The 21,187-nt window shown below is 40.9% G+C and overlaps 1 long non-coding RNA gene across 1 annotated transcript in view; it reads right to left on the bottom strand.

Moving 5' to 3' along the window:
• Nucleotides 1-12,018, bottom strand: part of LOC133234117 (uncharacterized) — a 65,945-nt gene extending 53,927 nt beyond the window's left edge. Inside the window, exons 1-3 of the long non-coding RNA XR_009732024.1 lie at nt 10,151-12,018; nt 9,553-9,618; nt 8,165-8,467 (exon numbers count right to left, since the gene is read on the bottom strand). This is a non-coding gene — a long non-coding RNA (uncharacterized LOC133234117). The remainder of the gene's footprint in view (nt 1-8,164; nt 8,468-9,552; nt 9,619-10,150) is intronic.
• Nucleotides 12,019-21,187: the final 9,169 nt, after the last annotated feature.

Here is a 21,187-nt window from a genome sequence, read left to right as displayed (position 1 = left end):
CATCAAAAAAATTTTAAAAAAAATTGTCATGATGGTGAAATGACAGCCATGCTGGTAATGTCAAGGGGCTCAAAGTCCTCTTATGCTCAAAGTCCTTGGTGAGACATTCAGAAGACATCTCACCCTTTTGGACCGTGAGTAGCAGCACATCAGCTTTTGAGCTCCTTTCACCCTCTTGCCCGTAGTCTCCTGCCCAGAGACTGTGAACCTGATGTTTGCTAATTCTCCAAACAGGAGTTCTTCCAACTGAAGTTACACCCATGAGTTGGGTCATATGAACAGATGTGACCTTGAATCACAGGCTTATTTTGTTCTTTATTTTTAAACACTGTTGACCCTTAGATTCTAGCAAAATAAAACACCCTACATGAACCATGGTCTTCCAAAGCCACTCATATAGGCCTATGCCAGAGCTGGTAAAGAGCTTGGCTTGGAACAGCTCGTAGAAAATTGTTGATGACTCTCCAGGGAACCCTGGAGGAAATCCAGCTTGGATCCCTGAGTCGAGACGATCTCCTGGAGAAGAGAATGGCTACCCACTCTAGTATTCTTGCCTGGAGAATCCCATAGACAGAAGAACCTGGTGGGTTACAGTCCATGGGGTCATAAAGAGTCCGACACAACTGAGCTACTAACCATGATGGTAGGACTCCAGGGAACATGGCAACCTGTATTCACTCAGCCCTATAGTTAGCTCAGAGAGGTACCTTGAGGATTCCCTTCTTTTTCTGGAAAGCTATCATTGAACGCATCTTCTTCACCCATCTGGAGGAGAACACAGTGAATGCTCCTCGGAGGAGAATTGAAGGAGAATTGAAGCAGAAACAGTGGCCTTGCCCTTTCAGGAAGCATTTGAGTTACTACTATATGGTAACAACCTACATTTGAAATGCTCAAGTTTCAAACTATAAATACCTTATTTTTAGTCGTGAAGGACAGGGAAGCCTGGTGTGATGCAGTCCATAGGGTCGAAAAGAGTCGGACACGACTGAGTGACTGAACAGCAACAATCATTTTGGAAATCCAGACAAAACAATATTTAGCAAATCATTTTCAGAGGCCAACGAGGAAGTCTAAGATATGGCAGCTACACCCATGATTTTTACTTCTCTATACGTTGAAAACAGGATCTCCCTCTTCGACTTCAGATAATTATGAATAATTTTATATGTCCAGGAACATACTGCCAACCTCAGCCTTTCTTGCTTCAGCTCATTATTTGCTAATGATTTTCTTGGCCATGAAACTCAGAAAATTCCCTTGAGTTACTCAAAAAACAAAACAAAACAAAAAAAACCTCACAGGACATGGGTCCCATTTGTTCAGCATCTGTGCCGGACATCTGGAACCTGAGGAAATTCCACTGCTCAGGGTATGACGCGTAAATGAAATTACTTTTTCATGCACTTTAGAAAAGAGTCAAGAGCATCTTTCTGACCAAACAAGCCCATTTGTTCTCTTCCTGCAAGTGTTTCTCATTAAAAATGTCATATCCCTAATAAATTGCCTTAATGCCCCCACAGCTGGGTCTATGGTTTTCATGGTTTTGTGCACTCTCTGATTCTCACAGGGAACAGAAAGTGAGAGAAGAATGGGATTTTTTCCCCCATTCTGTCTGCATGAATTGCTTTTCATTCACTCTCTGTATTGGAGTGAGAACTTGGCTTTCATAGGAGACCTCTAAGAGCTCAATAGTCCCTGCTTTTGGCACACTGTCCTCAAACACATCCTGTCAGATTTGCCTTTCCGATCCAGATATTGGATGGTGGCAGTTTGCTGTTAGTGATTGCTGGCTGAAAGGTGGCATTATTAAAAATTATTTCTTAGTGATTTATGTTTTGCAAGAAACTGACCAATATAGCAAGTCTTTAGTCTGCTATAAGAATATGGACTTCAAGGCTTACCCTGGTGGCTTAGTGGCAAAAAGGCCACCTGCCAGTGCCGGAGACACAGGTTCGATCCCTAAGCCGGGAAGATCCCACATGCCAAGGAGCAAGTAAGCCCGCACACCATAACCAGTGAGCCTATGCTCTAAAGCCCGGGAGCCGTGACTCCTGAGCCCATGTCCCGCAACTACTGAAGCCCGAATTCCCTAGAGCCCATGCTCCGGAACGAAAGAAGCCGGTGCAATGAGGAGCCCGAGAACTGCAACTAAAGAGTAGACCCCACCCGCCGCAACTAGAGTAAAGCCCACACAGCAACGAAGACTCAGCACAGCCGAAAAGAAACACAATTATAGACCCCAGTTTCAGTGAGCGCAAGATCAAAGAAATTAACTGAAGACAAGAATAGAGGGTGGCAGGGTATGTGTGTGTGTGATCAGGCATGCCTTTAGAAGCCACACAGAAGTGTCACAACAATCTTAGAGGCAATCATCCAAATTGTGTCCAAAGAGTTGAGATGTGACAAAATACCTGTTTTTCGTATCTCTGGCCAGATGCAGCCTTGAATGTGACAGCTTCAACTTGTATCCATTTCTTCTCCCTATAGCTGTCATTCCCCTCACAACTGACTTTTTCCACCAGGTCACTGGGCTTTGTACACCCGTTTTTCCAGTCATTCACTTCACTTTCTACATATGACATAAAAAATAAAATAAATGCTTACTGATCTGGTGGCTAAGATGCCACACTCCCAATGCAAGGGGCCCGGGTTTGACCCCATGTTGGGGAATTAGATCCCACATGCCGCAACTATGAGTTCACATGACACAGCTAAAAATCCTGCAGCCACGGAAAAGACCCAGTGGGGCCAAATAAATAAGCAAACATATAAAAATTACAAAAAATAAAATGGAAATAAAAAGAATGGTTTAACTCGAAAGGACAAAAGTTACTTTTGGCACACAAACTTCTTTTCATTGGAAATTATTTTTGAACCTCTAAACTCCCTCTGAATTTTTCAGCACCTGTAAGTGGTGAGTATGGGAGGCTAGTAAACCGAACTGGTAGGTTTGTCATGAGCTGGCCAAGTGGCCTGAGTTTTCATTCAAGCTCCCAGAACTTTGTTCACTAGACTTGGATGCAGGTCCTCATTTACCTCTGACTTTTGTGATCCTTTCGCGACAGAGCTGTAGATTCTGGAGGCCAATGTCCATTAGCAATGTGGGCAGCTGGGTTTGCCTTGTGCCCTGGGGCACTCAGTTTCTAACTGAGAAGGTTCTAGACTGGCAAGTCCCTGACCGCATTAATCAGCAAGCCATTAAAAGACCCCTGGGGGCACACAGTTCAATCCAAAAACTGTCTACCAAGAGTCTTGCAAACGCCTATGAAAATCTACACTGGCCTCGTCAAAGTCCCACCTCTGTCCCGGGGGTCTTAAAGTCTACACTGGGACAAGTTTTTAAATATTTACACATTATGATAATTATAAGCCCAAGTTACAAAGACAGGAGAAGCAAAGAGTTTCACCTTCCTGGGAAGGGAGTTTGGGGGAGAGTGGATACATGTATGTATGGCTGAGTCCCTTTGCTGTCCACCCGGAACTATCACAGCATTGTTAATCAGCCATGTGTGTGCTTGACTTCAGTCGTAGCCAACTCTTTGTGACCCCATGGGCTGTAGCCCACCAGGCCCCTCTGTCCACGGGATTTTCCAGGCAAGAACAGTGGAGTGAGTTGTCATGCCTTCCAGGGGATTTTCCCAGCCCAGGGATCAAACCTGCATCTCCTGTCTCCTGCATTGCCAGGTAAGTTCATTACCACTAGCACCATCTGGGAAGTCCAGTCATTTATACCTCAATATAAAATGAAAAGTTAAAATGGTTAAAAAAAAAAAAAAGAGTTTCCCCTTAACTTGAAAATCAAGGGAGGCTTTACGGTGGAGTTAGTGATAGAGATAGATTTCAATGAATAAATCAAAGTTTCCAGGGAAGACAGGTGGGGAAAGGCTTGTGTACCAAAGAGACGAGCCTCTGAAAGCACAGAGGTGTGAAAGATCCCTTTATTTGTTCCTTCGCTTATTCTTTGTTCTTTTCTTCCACAAATAGTTAGCACATACTATTAGGCGGGGAACCATTTTAGATGCAAGCAATACAGTGATGTGTGCACGCGTGCTAAGTCACATCAGTTGTGTTCGATACTTTGTGACCCCACTGACTGTTGCCCCCCAGGCTCCTCTGTCCATGGGATTCTCCAGGCAAGAGTGTTGGATGCCCTCCTCCAGAGGATCTTCCTGACCCAGGGATAGAAACTGCATCTCCTACGTCTCCTGCATTGGCAGGTGGGTCGTTCACCACTAGCACCAGTGAGAAGCTAATACAGTGATGAGCATGACGAATAGTCCGCCCGATGTTCTTCTTTGTAGGGGATACAGATTAGGAACAAATATGCAAGTCAATATGTAACATACAATACTATAGAGAAAAATAAATCAGTATAAGGGGGATGAGAAAACGGTTAGGAAAAGGAGAGCTTATCATGGTGGTCTAGAATGATGTCTCTAAGGATGGGACATTTCTTATGAGACATGAATTTGAACAGACAAAATGTGATGTGTCCAGAGACCATAAGTACTTGATCTTTGATGGAGCATAAAGTAACAGGACAGTTAAAGGCCATGAAGCTCCTGAAGGCATATTGGCCTAATTAATGAGGGACATTTTCGTACACACTTAGCAACATCATGTAAGTAGCATAGACAAGAACAGCAGTACAGTCATTAAGGCATGGTATCCAGGTGGTAGAGTACAGGTGAAGATAAGGCAAGTGTCTTAGAAATATGACTAAAGTGTCGATACGTACAGGGTTTCCCTGGTGGCTCAGTGTAAAGAATCCACCTGCCAAGCAGGAGACACTGGTTCGATCCCTGAATCTGGAAGATCCCCTGGAGAAGAAAATGGCAACCCACTCCAGTATTCTTGCATGAGAAATTCCATGCAGAGAGAAGCCTGGTGGGCTACAGTCCATGGGATTGCAAACACAACTTGGTGACTAAACAACAGCCATCAACATGTACAATGCTTTAGAGTAAGAAGGCTCTGGGGCTACAAACTTTGGTTTATGAGACAGTGTTCTTGTTGCAGACATCATAATCAACAGCAGCAGTTAAATTCATTAAATTCCTCCTACATATAAGGGACCCTCTTAAATGTGTTACTACAATTAACTCTGGCAATTCCTCAACAGTACTATGAGCCACAAAGTTTGAGGACCTCGCTCAAGGTGTCACAGCCCCTCCAGGATGTCTGGTGGGTTCTGAGCCAGCGCTGAGCCACTTTGCTGTACTACCAGACTCAGTGAGAGACCATGGGAGCCAGAAAGGAAGGCTTTTTTCTGTGAGACTAGACAGGAGTTGAAAGTTTTAAGGGACAGTAGTTGGCAGGACTTGCTTAATTGATTAAGGCATGGCGGTGATGGAGAGGAAGGAGTGGAAGATGCTTCCAGGGGATCTAGCTTGCTAAGCCTTGTGGATCAGGATGCCACCAACAGAGATGTGTCCTGGTTACCTAAGGTCCAGGCAGACTGCCCTATGGGTTACACAGGACACAGCTGGGCCTTTCTTACAAATGAGTTATTTGAGAGTCACGCAACATGATCAACATTTGCTTGATTAGGGAGCAGATTCCTACAGTGTATGACAGAACAAGCCATGTCTCTGCACTGCTCAGATTTTTTTTTGATAATTTCATAGTGCCTTCCAGATAGAGTACATGCTTCTCTTCCTGGTATTAAATTTCAAAACTCTACATTATAGTTCAAATAACTTTGTTCATCCCATTTCCTTCTGTTTTCCTACTAAAAGTTCCAGTGTCCAATCAACTGGGCCCAGAAGAGTGTCTGGTTCCTGGTGGGTATTCTGAGATTTAGACTCTGCAGGGTCTATGAGAAACGGCAGGAGTTTTCATATTGGAAAGACTGGGCTACTGTACCTAGTAAACATTGGTGAGTCATTTAATTTCCCTTTCAATTTCCTGGCCAATCCTGGGATGATCTCCACCACCTAATGGAGATGACCAAATAATAATCATAATCATAACATTTGTTGTGCCCTTTCAAGTGCCTCAAATTCTTCTAAGGTCTCCAAATGTAGTTTTTAAGCTGTATTTTATTTTTTGGCTGTACCATGCAGCGTGCGGGATCTTAATTCCCTGATCAGAGATTGAAGCCATGCCCCCTGTAGTGGGAGCCCAGAGTCTTAACCATTGGACCACCAGGGAACCCTGAATGCAGTTTCTTGTCTGAGCTTCCAAAGACCCTCTGCACAGGGTTCTGGTGGAAATTACTGAGACACAGGGCAATTAAATAACTTGCCCAAGGTCACATTTGACAAGTTAGCACCAGGCATAAATTAAGCCCCAGGTGGTCTGACGTGATCTTCTTAATACAGCATGAGGCTGACAAAGTGAGAATGCCTATCATAAAACATCAGGCACACAAGGGCCCCTCCACAAATGCCCTTCCCCTCTGCTCTCTTCAACTCCTGTTATCAGCTTCCAGTTCAACTGCACTATAATCTTAAACTGATTTTGCCACCAAATATGCTGGGTATGCTGGAACTGAGCCAATGAACAACTTGCCATGTTGATCACACTGTGCAAGAAAACATCTGTCTCTCTTGGTAAAACACCACTCCCATAATTAGAGAAACCCACTCTTGAGAGTCCCTTGGACTGCAAGGAGATCCAACCAGTCCATTCTAAAGGAGATCAGTCCTGGGATTTCTTTGGAAGGAATGATGCTAAAGCTGAAACTCCAGTACGCTGGTCACCTCATGCGTAGAGTTGACTCATTGGAAAAGACTGACGCTGGGAGGGATTGGGGGCAGGAGGAGAAAGGGACGACAGAGTATGAGATGGCTGGATGGCATCACCGACTCGATGGACATGAGTTTGAGTGAACTCCAGGAGTTGGTGATGGACAGGGAGGCCTGGCATGCTGCAATTCATGGGGTTGCAAAGAGTCAGACACGACTGAACGACTGAACTGAACTGAACTGAACTGACATGCACCAAAATGCCTCCATCACTTTAGGACAACATCATCATTGTTGTAAAACCATGTGGATTTTTAAGTGCTTCTGGATAGCAAATCTGTTTCTTTTGACTTTTTTATGTTGGAGTATAGCCGATCAACAATGTGACAGATTCAGGTGGACAGTCAAAGGACTCAGCCATACATATACATGTATCCATTCTCCCCAAACTCCTCTCCCATCCAGGCTGCCACACAACACTGAGCAGGCTTCCCTGTGCTAGACAGTAGGGCCTTGCTGGTTATCCATTTTAAATACAGCAGTGTGTACGTGTCGATCCCAAACTCCCTAACTATCCCTTCCCTCCATCCTTCCCCACTGGTAACCGAAGATCATTGTCTGAGTCTGTGAGTCTGTTTCTGTTTCATAAATAAGTTCATTTGTATCATTCTTTTTAGATTCCACATATGAGGGATGTCATATGGTATTTGTCCTCTCTGTCTGACTTACTTCACTCAGTATGACAATCTCTAAATCCATGCATGTGGCAGCAAAAGGTATTATTTCATTTCTTTTTAATGGCTGGGTAATATTCCATCTTCTTTAACTGGGCAGTAAATCTTATCCAGGGGTACTGGTTGTACATTTTTGGGTTCTTCTCAAATATTGTGTGTCATTACATGAAGGTGATCAATTATCACAATCATCAGTAATTGAGTATATTGGTGAGAAGGAATCTGTATGCTGAATTAGTGAGTGGATCCACCGGATGTAATTATGGGCAAACGATTCTCAGTAGAATGGCAAATGAAATACACAATAAATGATTAGCTAGTCGTTTGATAATTTCTATTGGTAAATAACACAAACCATGTGTTTCCGATTTGACCTTGATTTAAACATGGACAATTGAAAAAACCCTTTCAAACCAGGAAAGTAAATATTATTATTTATATAATAATATATAATATAATATTATTATTCTTATATAAGAATACAGGTCAGTATTACGGATAATATTTTCTCCAGGCAAGAATACTGGTGTGGACTGCCATTCCTCTTCCAAGGGATCTTCCCAACCCAGGGATCAAACCCACATCTTCTGCATCTCCTGCATTGCAGGCAGATCCCTGAGCCTCCAGGGAAGCCCAATGTTCACCCAGATTCAGCTGCAACACGTAACCCACATGAAAGCAAAGAGAAAGTGAAGACACGCCCACGTGTCCAATTCTTTGCGACCCTCTGGGCTGTACCTTCCAGACTCCTCCATCCATGGGATTCTCCAGGCAAGAATTCTGGAGTGAGTTGCCATTCCCTTCTCTAGGGGATCTTCCCAACCCAGGGATCGAACCCGGGTCTCTTGCATTGCAGGCAGACACTTTATCATCTGAGCCACAAGGGGGGCTTCATGTAGCCCATGTAGGACTGTTTTTTCTTTTCTAAGCTTTCACTGAGTTAAACACCTCCAAAGAAGTACACTGGAGAAGTATGGTGGCTTTGAGATATGTCAGTTTGATGAGGTTTCTCTTTCAAGAATTCTCTTCTCTGTATATTTCCTGTTACAATAGGTCACAGGAGAAGTTATTGGGCAAGAGTTGGAAGGAGGAAGTGAGGTGGCAGCCACTGTTTAACTTCCCTCTGATCAGTGGCTACACGTCTCAATGACATGAGGGCGGAGAGCTGGGCCTGCACCTGCCCCGCCTTCCACTGACTCCTCCTTCAGCTTCTCTGACTCCTGGGCTGGGTTTTTCTGCTCAACTCCAGGATGAAGGGCCCAGCCTCTGAAGGACACCCTCACCAAGGTCAGAGACAACAAGAACTGACACAGCTTTCAATTCATTCTCAGGAGCTCCAGCCTATGCCTGTGGGTTCCAATCAGCCCTTCCTCCCCGACTTTACCATCATCCTCTCCTTTTAACAGCCTGCCCCGTGAATTTGTGCGTGCTAAGTCACTTCAGTCATGTCCAATTCTTTGCAACCCCGTGGACCATGGCCCACCAGGGTCCTCTGTCCACAGGATTGGGCTGCCATGCCCTCCTCCAGGGGATCTTCCTGACCCAGGGATTGAACCCGCATCTCTTATGTCTCCTGCATTGGCATGTGGCTTCTTTACCACTAATGCCACCTGGAAAGCCTCTGTGAGTGTGAAGTTCCAGCATTAAACACAGGGCTCCCCAGGTGGCACTAGTCGTAAAGAACCCACCTGCCAACGCAGGGGGTGTGAGAGATGTAGGTTCGATCCCTGGGTCAGGAGGAGGTCATGGCAACCCACTCCAGTATTCTTGCCTGGAGAATCCCACGGACAGAAGAGCCTGGTGGACCATAGGGTCACACAGAGTCAGACATGACTAAAGTGACTTAGCATAGCAACCAATAAGTAACTTTTTAGGGAAATAGACCCTAAACCTAGCGCTCTGTAGAGAACATTTTGGAAACACTGGATTAGAAAAGTCATCTCTGGTTCCAGATGAATAGGCTATTTTTGTCCTTCATGGCACAACTTAGCATAGGACTGGCCAAAACATTTGTTTGGGTTTTTCTGTAACATCTTAATGGAGAAACCCAAAGGCATGCTTTGGCTAGCCCAGTATAATAGGAGGCATGAGTGTGACACTTAGCCTGATTTGGGATAAAATCTCACCTTCATCAGTCTCCTTTGTTGTACTTGGGCACATTATGTCATAGCAGAAGGACTCAGCTACTTCATCTACAAAAAGAGGGTAACAATTTCAGAAGCATCACTTCATTGCTGAGGATTGACCAAAATGGAAAGGACTGAGGACTGCTTAGCACAGTCCTCCGTAGGCATTAGGCATCCTGTCAAGGATAATTCCGTTTCTTTTTTACTACAACAACTCGGTTTGAGGTCTTGCTCCCACCCGTGGACTCCTGAGGGCCATTTCTAAAGACGATAAAGTGATTCATTTATACATACATACATATATACACATATATTCAAAGTGACTCATTTATACATACATACATATATACACATATATTCATTCTTTTTCAGACTCTTACCTTATATAAGTTATCACAGAATTTTGAGTAGAGTTCCCTGTGCTACACAATAGGTCCCTGTTGGCTAGCTGTCTTACATACATCATAAATCAACTCTACTTCAATAAACATTTTAATCTATCTAAAGGAAATTACTAGAGAGTTACAAAATGATGCAAATCCCAGGCTGTTATTTGCAGTGTTAGTTATAATAAAAAAGAAAGAAAACTTAAAATCACCTGATCACTCAACCATATGAAATGATTGTAGAGACCTCCCTGGTGGTCCGGTGGTTAAGAATACACTTTCCAATGCAGGAGATGCAAGTTCGATCCTTGGACACGGAGCTATGATCCCACATGTCTTGAGGCCATAAAACAGAAACATAAAAAAAACAGAAGCAATATTGTAACAAATTCAATACAGACTCTAAAATGGTCCACATCAAAAAAAAATCTTTTAAAAATTGCTGTAATAAGAAGCATGTCCTCAATATGTAAAAATATTGTTTCACCACATATTAATTTATACCTTTAATAAAATTCTGATAAAACAAAAAAAAATTGGTGTAATAAAGGATAGCACAAGTGAAAAAAATAAAGATGACACTTATCAATGGCCCTCATCCAAGGGAGCATCTCACAAACATGATCTGCAGAGCACAGGATGTAATAATTCCTGTCTAATATGAAAATGTCGGGGTTCATTTTGCCCCTGTTCCACACCGCCATGGCATAATTTTACTTCCTTTTGCTCATATGGGAAATTTTTCACTCTGCAACCTCTGACCTCTCCATGCTGCCTCTTTTATTCTTTCAACTGCTTTCCTAGCCTATTTGGCCACATGCTATGACCCTTCACTCCCAAACCTGAAATCGGATGAAGTAAGAGTGTGAAATAACCCTTATTTCATCATTACGCATTTTGTGAGCCACTGGTTTCAACAGTGTATAGTCGTAGAACTATAATCATTCTTTTCCTGTGGGAATATCTAATGGGCCTTCTGTGGACCAGCTTTCTCCTTCTCTCAAACTCTACCTTAGTATCGTTAAAGGACTTTCAGTGCTTTGTCAAACTTCAGCCATGATGGACTACTTCAAGACTTCAGCTCCGTAAGCAAGGTCGAGAGACCTATTTTCTCAAAACACTTTTTTGCCAGTTAGATCATGTGCTTACTTTACTAAAATGTGAAATTCAGTCATTTTTCTACCAACAATTTTTTTTTTTCTGGTGGGAAACAGGATGGAGACGTAGGAAAGGAAGCAAGAAAAGGAAAGTGTCTGAAAACCTGTGCACACACACACACACACTCACATACACTCATACATACATACTCATACACACAAATACTTTCTAATTCTGGGCCAGAAGAAAATAGGAAGTATCACCTGACCTTGATCTTTCTTCTTCAGCCAGTCAGGGAACTGAGCACCTTCTTAAGCAAAGTCAAGGTCAATGTATTTGGCAACTGTCTGACTCAGGGGCCAAATGGTAGATGAATAAGCCATTATTTTATTAGTCCAGGTGGAAATGAAACTTCTGATCTGTTATCTGACTTCATTGGAGGTCATCAGGATCTGCCATTATGTGAGAATAATGTGACTCTGTACAGATATTTCAAGTAGGTAACAGCTTAAGTTACCCTTGGACAGCAGGAGATCAAACCAGTCCATCCTAAAGGAAATCAGTCCTGAATATTCACTGGAAGGACTGATGCTGAAGCTGAGGCTCCAATACTTTAGCCATCTGATGCTAAGAGCTGACTCATTGGAAAAGACCCTGATGCTGGGAAAGATTGAAGGTGGGAGGAGAAGGGGGCGACAGAGCATGAACTGGTGATGGACAGGAAGCCTGGCATACTGCAGTCCGTGGGGTCCCAGAGTCAGACACAACTGAGCAACTGAACTGAGCTGAGAGACTAGGAAGTTAAAAATCAAGACCCCCCTGCAGAGTTGGACATGACTGAATGACTGAGCTGAACTGAACAGCCTGAGTGCCTTCCCAAAGTAAGAAGAAAGAAGCCAAGAAAGGGAAACAAACATATATGGGGGGCCAACAACCCTTCTGTGGTGCTGGGTACTCTTCAAGGCATTTCAAAGAGAGGGTTTGATCTAGTTAAATCCTCACCACAGCCCTGTGAAACAAATATTAACTTACAGGTGAGGAAGAGGAGGCACAGAAAGGTTATGTAATTTTGCCAGGTCACACAGCAAGTAATTAACAGGAAGAGGCTGAAAATCTAGTTCTGTCTGTTTAGGTTTCAGGACTCTGCGTACTACACGACTCTGCTCCCTGCTCACTTTATATCAGATCTTACGGTCCATTTTCCCCCTGGATATCTCTCATTCATCACCTTTTTTTTTTTTAATGAGAAATCTTTTTTTTTTTTTTTTACTGCATTTCCAAGCACCTGCGTAATCCCCTGAGATCGTTTTCACAAGGCCATGAAGAAGTTGCAAGACCCGATCTTCTTGGAATGCCAGCTATAAATGGCAATAGGACAGCTTATTTCCAAGAACTATTTTCTCCTGTGTCCGTCTCTGTCTTTCTCTCTTTCTTACACACACACACACACACACACACACACACACACACACACACTCCTACTCTGAAATTCACATGCACATATGGCTGACTTGTCCTACAGTTTAGTAGGTTAGTAACTTTTACATTAGTTAATTCATTTTGCAAAAGAGAGAGAGAGGGAGAGACCTCTGTTACCTGCTGGTGATTAGCATGGCTACAAATGCATATGAGGCAGAAGGGATGGCAAATTCTCCTGGCCTAGAATGCAACTTAAATCATAATTCCTAAGATAGATCTCTTCTCTTAATGTTAATGAGAACCAGATGCCCCTTGTTAATAATAACGTATGCTCAGGGGGGATTTAAAAAAAGAGAGACTTAAAAGTTTTCCAAAAATATCAGTTCTGTCTAGCTGGGGGCATTGTGCAATTCCAAAATATATTTATTTTGAAAGTCTACTATTACTCATGTAAGATCACCTGCATCATTTATTTCCCTGCAAGAAGGTAACATGGAATACGAAAGATATTTTTATATTTTTATGTATTTTATTCATTGTTTATTGCCTTGACTCCCTCTCTCCAAGATATGTGACCAGCACTAATATTAGCGTTATATATTCTTTTCCCATTTTAAATGATACTGTTTCAATCTTAATTTAATTTAAATGGTGATACTGAAGATGAGAAAGTTTATTGTTACTACACAAATCATTTAATTACAGTAAAAATCATATATTTCAATCTCATCATTATTTCTGTATCAAAACATTATCCATTATAATAAAATTCATGCAATTAATAGCTCATTAGTTGAAAAGTTATACATTTAAAAGAAGACTATTTTAAATAATATACACAATGAGTTTTAATTAAGCCTATTTATATGCAGTGTAGGTCAATCATATCCAACTCTTTGCCACCCCATGTACTATAGCCCGCCAGGCTCCTCTATCCATGGAATTCTCCAGGCAATTATACTGGAGTGGGTAGCCTTTCCCTTCTCCAGGGGATCTTCCCAACCCAGAGATCAAACCCAGGTCTCCTGCATTGCAGGCAGATTGTTTACTGTCTCAGCCACCAGGGAAGCCTATTTATATGCAACACGATACCAAATAAGACCTATTCTAAAGTAGTTCTGTATCCTGGACATATATCTGGACAAAACTCTAATTCAGAAAGATACTTACACTCTAGGATTCATAGCAGCACTATTTACAGTAGCCAAGACTTGAAGACAACTTAAATGTCCATCAATAGGTAAATGGATAAAGAAGATGGCATATATATAAATGCATATATATATAATAGAATATTACTCAGCCATCAAAAGAATGAAATAATGCCATTTACAGCTACAAAGTGGAGAATAAAGTGGCAACCCACTCCAATATTCTTGCCTGGGAAATCCCATGGACAGAGGAGCCTGGCAGGCTACAGTCCATGGGGTCTCAAAGAGTTGGACATGATTGAGCAACTAACACACACAGCTCTAAAGACGGACCTGAAGATTATCATACTAAGTGAAGTGAGATAAAGACAAATATCAGGATATCACTTCTATGTGAAATTAAGAAATGATACAAATGAACTTATTTACAAAACATAAACAGAGTGGTCACAGACTTCAAAAACAAATATGATTACCAAAGAGAGGGTGTGAATTAAGAATTTGGGATTAAAATAAACACACTAATAAACATAAAATACATAACCAACAAGGATCTATTGGGAACTATAATCAACATCTTGTAATCACATATAATGGAAAAAATCTTAAAAAGAATAGATTGATGTATATGTATGTATAACTAACACATACACACACATGTATAACTATGTATACTAAATCACTTATACACTTTATGTATAACTAAATCACTTTGCTGTACATCTGATGCTAAAACAACATTGAAATCAATTATATTTCAATAAAATAAAAAAAAATATATGGTTCTCTCTTTTGGAAATTTGAGAATAACTTATTGGCCATTGAACAATCTTTCTCTTACCATTTTTCCATTGCCATTTGCAGTTGTTTACTTCTTTTCAAGCCAAACTAAGTATTGCATGCTATATCCATGTATTTGTCAGAATTATACATTTTGATTCAAATATATAATAAGATTTAGGAATAAAGCACATCAGTCAAATAGGCCAATTATTCAAGGACCCCAGTACTCCAAACTACCTAAGTGCCCATCATCAGATGAATGTATAAATAAACTGTGGTGAATGCAGCAATGGAATATTACCCAACTAAAGGAGAAGGAAATGCTGCCATGCCAACAATATGCATGAAAAGTGAGTGCAAAGGTTTAAAGTCAGAGAAGGAAAAATACGATATAGTCTCACTTATACATAGAATCTTTAAAGAAAAATGCATACAGAAATAGAGAGTAGATTGGTGATGGCTAGGATCATGAGTGGGGGTGGAGGAAGGCAGTCACAAGGTACAAATTTCCAGTTATAACATGAATAAATTCCAGGGATATAATGTACATCATGATGACTATAGCTAACAATATTGAATTGTATATTTGAAAGTTGTTGAGATTAGAACTTAAAAGTTCTCAACACACACACAAATTCTAACTATGTAAGATTCAAGATACACTCAGTTCAGTTCAGTCGCTCAGTCATATCCGACTCTTTGTGGACATGACTCTTTGCACGCCAGGCCTCCCTGTCTATCACCATCTCTCGGAGTTCACACAAACTCATGTCCATTGAGTCGCTGATGCCATCCAGCCATCTCATCCTCTGTCATCGCCTTCTCCTCCTGCCCCCCCTCCCAGCATCAGGGTATTTTCCAATGAGTCAGCTCTTCACATGAGGTGGCCAAAGTACTGGAGTTTCAGCTTTAGCATCATTCCTTCCAAAGAAATCCCAGGGCTGATCTCCTTCAGAATGGACTGGTTGGATCTCCTTGCAGTCCAAGGGACTCTCAAGAGTCTTCTCCAACACCACAGTTCAAAAGCATGAATTCTTTAGCGCTCAGCCTTCTTCACAGTCCAACTCTCACATCCATACATGACCACAGGAAAAACCATAGCCTTGACTAGACGGACCTTTGTTGGCAAAGTAATGTCTCTGCTTTTGAATATGCTATCTAGGTTGGACACAACTTTCCTTCCAAGGAGTAAGTGTCTTTTAATTTCATGGCTGCAATCACCATCTGCAGTGATCTTGGAGCCCCCAAAAATAAAGTCTGACACTGTTTCCACTGTTTCCCCATCTATCTGCCATGAAGTGATGGGACCAGATGCCATGATCTTAGTTTTCTGAATGTTGAGCTTTAAGCCAACTTTTCACTCTCCTCTTTCACTTTCATCAAGAGGCTTTTTAATTCCTCTTCACTTTCTGCCATAAGGGTGGTATTATCTGCATATCTGAGGTTATTGCTATTTCTCCCGGCAATCTTGATTCCAGCTGTGCTTCTTCCAGCCCAGCATTTCTCATGATGTATTCTGCATAGAAGTTAAATAAGCAGGGTGACAATATACAGCCTTGACGAACTCCTTTTCCTATTTGGAACCCATCTGTTGTTCCATGTCCAGTTCTAACTGTTGCTTTCTGACCTGCATACAGGTTTCCCAAGCGGCAGGTCAGGTGGTCTGGTATTCCCATCTCTTTCAGAATTTTCCACAGTTTCTTGTGATCCACACAGTCAAAGGCTTTGGCATAGTCAATAAAGCAGAAATAGATGTTTTTCTGGAACTCTCTTGCTTTTTCCATGATCCAGCGGATGTTGGCAATTTGATCTCTGGTTCCTCTGCCTTTTCTAAAACCAGCTTGAACATCTGGAAGTTCATGGTTCACATACTGCTGAAGCCTGGCTTGCAGAATTTTGAGCATTACTTTACTAGCGTGTGAGATGTGTGCAATTGTGCAGTAATTTGAGATTTTAACCAACATTATTGTGATAATCATTTCATAGTATAAACATGTATCAAGTCAAAGCACTGTATACCTTAAACTTATACAGTGTTATTTGTCAAGTATATCTCAGTAGAACTATAAAAAAGTAAAATGAAGGAAAACACCACTGCGTGACCTTAGGTAAGTCTCTTGACATGACTATGACTCAGTCTCTTCATCTGTAAACTGGAGACTACTACTATCTCACACAGTTTTTGTACAGGTTAGATGAGATAATTTGTCTAATATCTTTAACAGCTTTTGATGTACAGTAAGATTGATACGCAGGGCTACAATATTAACTATGATTATTATTTCTTCCTGGTAGCTGTGGTTGTTCTCTAGGTCACATCTGAATGCTGTAAAATTACAGTAGGTGGGATGAAACAAGAACATGCAACTCCTAGTAACCTTTTGGACATCACTAGAGGGAGCCAGAGGCAACTGAGCAACCATCTTTCCAAACTTAACTTCATCTTGCATGATCAATATTTGCCAAACACTGATAACATATCTCTAGTGAATGCATGGTTATATAAAGTTGTTAGTCAACTCCAGTGATGTGTGTAATACAATTTCGGGTCTCAAGAAACTTATACTTTAGTTGAAGAAACAAATAACATGCATTAAAAACCCATTAAATGATAATGCTTGACAATGATATATAGCAAAGCAATAGCAAATTGAATGCCTCATGGATAGGCATATTCTGTGCTAAAGAATGTCTGGAAAGGGAATAAGGTATCCTGGAAACGTTTCATGCACTTAATATGGAACTTGAAGGATGAGGAGGATTTAGAGTTTTGGGTTCAGCATTCCAGAAAAGTGAAACAAAGGAGTCCAAGAAAACGAAGTGTCACTGTGTCCATCTCTGTCTAATGGAAGGCTTATATTTACCACTTTATGCTTAATTAATCTTCCCAATTCATGATTCTGACTCAGTTATTCCACCTATCAAATGTTGGAAATGATTCTCACTGCTTATTAGATTAAACAAAATGTTTAACCTGGCTTTGCATACCTGGATTCTTTTACACAGAAGCAAGGATGGGAAGATAAACTGGAGCTTGTCTTTAAAAAGATTAGCAGGTCAGGCAAGAGCTATATATTATGAACAGTGGGAACCACTGGAGGTTTTTGAGCAGCTGAGTGTCATGCCTTAGTATCAATATTAAAATTATATCACAGACACAAAGTCAAATTATCCAAGGTTGCTCATTCTTATTAAATTCACTGCCTTAAAAAAAAATGGATCAATACAACTTCAGCGATGGGTAAGGACTGAAATTACCAGTAAAGACTAGCTTTTATTTTTTATTTTTTTAAATTTATTATTATTATTATTTTTTTTTACTTTACAATATTGTATTGGTTTTGCCATACATCAACATGCATCTGCCATGGGTCTCTAAAATTTGAGGAGAAAACATGGAAGAAAACTAAATAAAAAATAATAAAGTTTTAGCTGCTTTATCACCCTTTCCTTTTGCAGGCTGGGAGCTTGGGAAGAAGCATGATTAGTAGTGGAAGTTACTTTTCCTCTGAGACCTATCCAAAATGGGGAATGCCTGTTACAAAAGGCAAGGTTTTACAAGCTTCCAAAAAGTGAGACCTCGAGAAAGAAATTAATAAAGCTTTAAAAGGAAGTTACTTTTTCTCTTGTTTTGGGGGAAAAAAAATCAAATCTCAGGTAAGATCAGTTACACTAGCTACATGGAGGAGAGGGCAGTTTTGAACAGCTTTGTCAATCATGGCAGACATAATTGAGTAAAGCTGCATCATGATGCTGACCTTTGAAACACAGCCACTTCAAACAAAAAGTTTCCATTACATAGTTAATCTATCGTATGGGAAATCCATTATCACTTCCTAGATTATGAAATGTGTGTGTGTGCATACTCAATCGTTCAGTTGTGTCCAATTCTTTGCGACCCCATGGACTGTAGCCCACCAGTCTCCACTGTCCAGGGGATTTCCCAGGCAAGAATACTGGAGTGGGTTGCCATTTCCTCTTCTAGGGGATCTTCCTGATCCAGGGAGCATATCAGCATCTCCCACATCTCCTGCATTGGCAGGAGGATTCTTTACCACTGAGCCATCTGGGAAACCCAGATTATGAGATACCTAAGGGCAAAATATGTCAAGTAACTTGGAGTATCTGATGTGACTTTAGTTTCACAAACTGTTAAGGAACATCATTTCGACCTCTTTTCGTAATATCAAAGCATGTCCACTAGCATTTCTTATCTTCATAGTACCCAACAGCTATTTTAGAGCAAATGGTCCATTTGAGGCCCTGGGTAACTTCAGGAGATCCAAGAAGAGTTAGTCGTAGTCTCTGCTCACAAAACCTGAGCAGACTGACCACAGGAATAGGATAAGAAAGCAAACAACTATCCATGCCCAGAGTACATCAGTTCAGTTCAGTTCAGTTCAGTTGCTCAGTCGTGTCTGACTCTTTGCAACCCCATGAATCACAGCACGCCAGGCCTCCCTGTCCATCACCAACTCCCAGAGTTCATTCAAACTCATGTCCATCGAGTCAGTGATGCCATCCAGCCATCTCATCCTCTGTCATCCCCTTCTCCTCCTGCCCCCAGTCCCTCCCAGCGTCAGGGTATTTTTCAATGAGTCAGCTCTTCGCATGAGGTGGCCAAAGTACTGGAGTTTCAGCTTAGCATCATTCCTTCCAAAGAAATCCCAGGGCTGATCTCTTTTAGAATGGACTGGTTGGATCTCCTTGCAGTCCAAGGGACTCTCAAGAGTCTTCTCCAACACCACCGTTCAAAAGCGGGGTGGAAATTCACCAACAGAAGTTCTCTTGTCTCTTTTAAGCTGAAACCCTAAATACCAAAGGTATAGTATATAGCAAAGACATGGAGTAGGAAATGGGAAGGGGAAGAATCCAAGACAATGAATAACATGAGCAAACCTTTCAAATGAAAAAGACGTAGATCACATTTCAAGCAGTATGACACAATAATAATCCAATTTAGCTAGACTGGAGAATGAGGAAAAGAGATAGGAGATAATATGGCAACATCACTGGACAGCTGAATTGGATGTTCTCTGTATGTAGCCATGCAAGGCCAGGTTATGATCATTGGGTTTAATCTTAAGCAGTCAGGAGTTATTTATATCATTGATATGGGGGGTAGCTGAGTCAGAGTCAAACTTATGAAAACTAATTATTCATAAAATGGCAAGTGAATGTGAAATGGGAAAAATGCAGGAGGCAAGGAGACAGCAATTGTCTATTCTTCAGAAAAGCATATTTCATTTGGTAAGAAAGAAAAGCAGAGATATTAAACAGAGTTGACAATGATGTTGATGCACTAAAGATAACTCAGATTTGTTGATCCTGGAAAATAGATTTGATGGTATATGCATAACAGAAGTAACAGAGTTGGGAAGTGAATCTGTTGAAAATAAATGTTGTATCTCTGATATAAAAGTTACATGAAATAAACATTATTTTCTATTTCTGTGAGCATATTCTCTACAAATATATTATGAGTCCTCTGTCTGATTTAAGTCCCTGTTCATTTAGTATTCATTTCTTTCATTTCATTAAGGATTCCAGGTCCTTGACAATGTTAACAATTCTTTTTTCTGTCCAAAGCAATGGTCAGAATAATGATAATGACCACTGTTAATCTGTTTGAATAGTGATTGACCAATGGCAACTAATTTTAAAAATCTTTATAATGCCTTCGAAGATTTACCCTGATGATACTACTCAACTGCAGTCAAAACTTTAGCTAACTCATCTGTAAGAAGCGTACATTTTGTGCAACATTTCTGAAGCAAAATGTGGATACATATCAAAAACTGTAAAAAGAGCCCATATCATTTTACACTGCAAATGCACTTCTAAGAATGTATCCCAGACAATGAAGCACTAATGTATTCATGTCAGCAATGTTAATAATAAGAGAAAACTGGGGATTATATAAAATATCCATTTCTTGAGATAAGTAAATTATGGCATATTAATGTCACTGGCTACTCTATAATCATTAGCAAAGATGAAATGCATGCATATTTACCAAAAACGACAATCCAATTCATTTGTGGCAAATGAAAAATTAGTGTATAAAACTACACATACAGTATGTTGTTTGCGTTTTAGTTGCTAAGTTGTGTCCAACTTTTTTGCAACCCCATGGGCTATAGCCCACCAGCCTCCTCTGTCAATGGAATTCTCCAGGCAAGAATACTGGAATGGGTTGCAATTTCCTTCTCTACCTACATAATACAATCACTAATATATTATGTTAGAATACAAACTTAGAGTGTTTTAGAACATATCTATCCATATTTTTATATCTATACACATGATAGAGAAACATTTGCAAAGATCTGGAAGTTCATATATTAAATATTAGGCACAATTATCTTTGGAATATGGGATTTGGGATCTTCTTTTCTCATATTGACATTTTCTACAGTTAAAATGTATTAAGTGTATTTTTTTAAATCCAGAGATTTTTAAATATTTAAATTGATCAAAGTTATTGTTATACCATGGAGAAGGCAATGGCAACCCACTCCAGTACTCTTGCCTGGAAAATCCCATGGAAGGAGGAGCCTGGTAGGCTGCAGTCCATGGGGTCACTAAGAGTCGGAGACGACTGAGCAACTTCCCTTTCACTTTTCACTTTCATGCATTGGAGAAGGAAATGGCAACCCACTCCAGTGTTTTTGCCTGGAGAATCCCAGGGACGGGGGAGCCGGTGGGCTGCCGTCTATGGGGTCGCACAGAGTTGGGCACGACTGAAGCGACTTAGCAGCAGCAGCAGCATTGTTATACCATGGAAGTTTGACTTAT

This window comes from Bos javanicus, chromosome 21, assembly GCF_032452875.1.
Source record: "Bos javanicus breed banteng chromosome 21, ARS-OSU_banteng_1.0, whole genome shotgun sequence".
In the NCBI taxonomy this organism is placed as follows: domain Eukaryota; kingdom Metazoa; phylum Chordata; class Mammalia; order Artiodactyla; family Bovidae; genus Bos; species Bos javanicus.
This window is presented reverse-complemented; position numbering and strand designations above follow the sequence as displayed.